Below are 3,359 nucleotides of genomic sequence, written 5' to 3'. Positions count from 1 at the left end.
ATAGTCGTTTGACTCAACTTTCATATATGGAGATTGGTAATTAATTATTAGGTGTTATTTTATATGATCTAATATTGAATTGTAGTCCATTTGAAGAGGTCAGAGTTAAGTTCTTGGCTTGAAATTTAGCAAGTATGAAAAAAATTTGGCATACCAATATATATCAAGATTTGGAGTTTGGTTGAAAATATGAGGGAGTTTTAGCGTCTATGATAGACATATAATAATTTGAATGTCTACAAAAATTGCTTACTTACGAATATTGCAAAATTGGTAGATTGGGAACGTTCTGAAACCTTGCGAAAAGGAAAGGAAAAATCTTAAAAGATTCGTGGCACAAGTTCGGCATCTAAGGTATGTTAAGACTTTTTAGACTTGTTGAAGGACGTTTTCCTAATTAAAGATTAAAAATGAAAATAGACAAAGGGGTAAGGGCGAAAGATGGGGGTCTCGTATCAATGGTGTGACGGGCATTGGTACGAGTACCGGTGTTATAAAAAGGAAAATTACTACTATAGAATGTGGATTGTAATTTGAGAATGCCAAGGATGGGCATTAAGTGATATATTGTTGACTTGAAATCCTTGTGCGAATGTGTTTTCTTTATTACACCCGTATAGTTGTGATAACGGAGGATGTTATATAGTATGTCGATATTTGACTAATTCGGATGCATCATCATCCCCTTTATTGAAATAATATTGTGTACATGCATTGACATGAGATTGAGTATAAGTTGGGCACGTGGAGATCGTCCGTGCTGGGGATGGTGAGATGTTAAGATTGTAATTTGGGCACGTGGAGACCGTCCGTGCAAAAATTGTTTGATATTATGATAGTGCGTTGAGATCGTCCGCACAGACACGTGGAGATCGTCCGTGTCGGTATATGGACCTCGCGAGTCCCCCATGGGTCATGAACTCTCGATGTATTTCCGAGGAGTATCATGTATATACGGTTGAGTGAGTACTGGGTATTCTGAGCCATATCATTACATGGCATCATATTGCATTGCATTTCATCCCATCATTCATTCTTGATGACTATATGTTTCGTTTGGTGTTTGGAAAATATTAAATGTTGATTTCCTTTATTGACGAGACTTAAATAGTGAGTGTAATATATATATATACTTGTATAATTTAAGAATTTATTTTCTTATATAAACTCCCGTCACTACTTCTTCGTGGTCGGTCAATGAGACATACTGAGTACACGTGGTTCCGTACTCATACTACACTTGTTGCACTCTTTGTGGTGCAGATTCGATTCCAAGTAGGAGCACATCTCGAGGAGCAGTTTGAGTCCGAGTTTGGAGTGTCTTGGAGTTGTGGTGAGCTGCTTGGCTGTTCCGTGGCCCACACCTCCCTCTATCTTTTACTTATTCTGTTATTCAGTATTCAGACAGGATATCCCTTATGTTAGATTTGCCTTTTGAGTTTCAGACTTGCATCGTATTTTAGAAGCTCTTGTACTCATGACACCATTTCTTGGGTAGTATTTTTTTTCAGTTTTCCGCATTCGTACTTATAAGAACTCAGTGTTGGAGATTTGGAAATTGTTGTCTTTTCACTTCTTTGTTAGTTAAGTTTGTTAAAATATGTTGGTTGGCTTACCTATTGGTTGGGAATATAGGTGCCATCACGACTCGTGATTTTGGGTCGTGACAAAAAAGAATAGTCAATTTCAATTTAATTAATCAGAATTCAAATTTTGAAGAATCCAGGAAGGACGATAATAATTTTCAAAAAAAAATTACGTATTGACTTTTAATTAAACTAATTAATTTTACACATATATAAACATCATTTTCACGTGTCATTGTATTACTTAAATCTTTACATTCCTACAAATATTTCACACCATACAATTTTGTTGCTTTACTTATTTTCCAAGTGCTAATAAAATTGATGGGTTTTAACACATATAAGCAATTAGTACTTGAATAACTTAAACTATTTCTCTAGTTAAAGACATTATATTTTAAAATTTGAACGCGTAAATTATAAATTAATAGTGTTTTTTTATATATAGGTGTATCAGATTCATGTTATAGTATAACATTTGAGAGCCTAAATAGCATCTATTTTTTTAGACTTCCTTGCTTAAAAAAATAAGTTAGTCTTACATGGATCAAATAATTTATATATATATCAAATATTAAACTTATACGCTTGATCTTAACAAAATGTTTGAGAAAAATATATGTATATATGAATCGCCTTATTATATATTCAGATCAAAATATTAAGTTTTTATCATTACGTAAACACACGCAAGTTTTTACCATGATTGAGGATTAGTGAGAGTTAGACATGAGCTGTAAAGATTAATTGTACTTAGAATTTATTCCAACTTTTTATTGAGTCTAACATAAACCAATCATTTTTTAAGAAGACTTGTCAACTTTTTAAAAAAATTTGATTCCAAGATATTAAAATGCCTTTTTTTAGCCATTATTTTTAATTAATTAAAGAATAACAAAGAAAATTCTTGTACCTTGCTTTCTCTATCTATCTTAGTCATAAGATTATGATACAACAAAAGTGCATTATATTATTGGACTATACATTAACTTCAAGGGATAAGTACTAAAAAATAATTATTTTAATCTAGTCAAAAAATAACACACAAAAATAATTAAAAGCCACCTTGTAAAGTCATAAGTCTAATAAGTTGCCTTTTGAGAAAAGTACCTAGCTAGTGTCAAATCATTTCTAAAAATGTCTTGAATAATCTCAAAAAAAAAAGTGGCATGCCCTACAAAAAGATTTTACTATCAAAATCAATTTTCAGAATATTTTTACAAATGAAAGTACATCATTATTCAAGAGAAACTAATACACACCTAGAAAAATTACAATGAGTCTACTTTTACACAATATTTTCTTAAAACAAATATAGCTTAGCTTGTCCTGTTATTTTGTTCATGGTGATAATTGATAAGTTGTAGAAATTGTAATGAAGCAGTTAAAAATTCATATAACTATTACATGTTTAAATTATAGAATAATTTATATATTATTTTATATAAATAAAAGACAGAATAATTAAGTTCTGTATAATTAAGATATTTTTACGTAAAATAATATACAAATATCATCATTACTCTCTATATTATTAATATATGTATAACTCTAATCAATAACAAAGTGACCCCTAACCCTTAAATACTAAATTATTCAATAATTAAGATCTAAAATTATTGTCAATCCCATAATTAAAGTAAGAACAACTAAGCACTTAAACACTCTAGAGACTAGAAGAGCCTACTAAAAAATATACCAATTATCAATTTTAGAAAAAACATTTCACTTTTAATATATATATATATATATATATATATATAGAGATATATA

The sequence above is a fragment of the Solanum pennellii genome, chromosome 5 (genome assembly GCF_001406875.1).
Source record: "Solanum pennellii chromosome 5, SPENNV200".
In the NCBI taxonomy this organism is placed as follows: Eukaryota; Viridiplantae; Streptophyta; class Magnoliopsida; order Solanales; family Solanaceae; genus Solanum; species Solanum pennellii.
The sequence above is the reverse complement of the archived record's forward strand: the minus strand, read 5'-3'. Positions refer to the sequence as shown.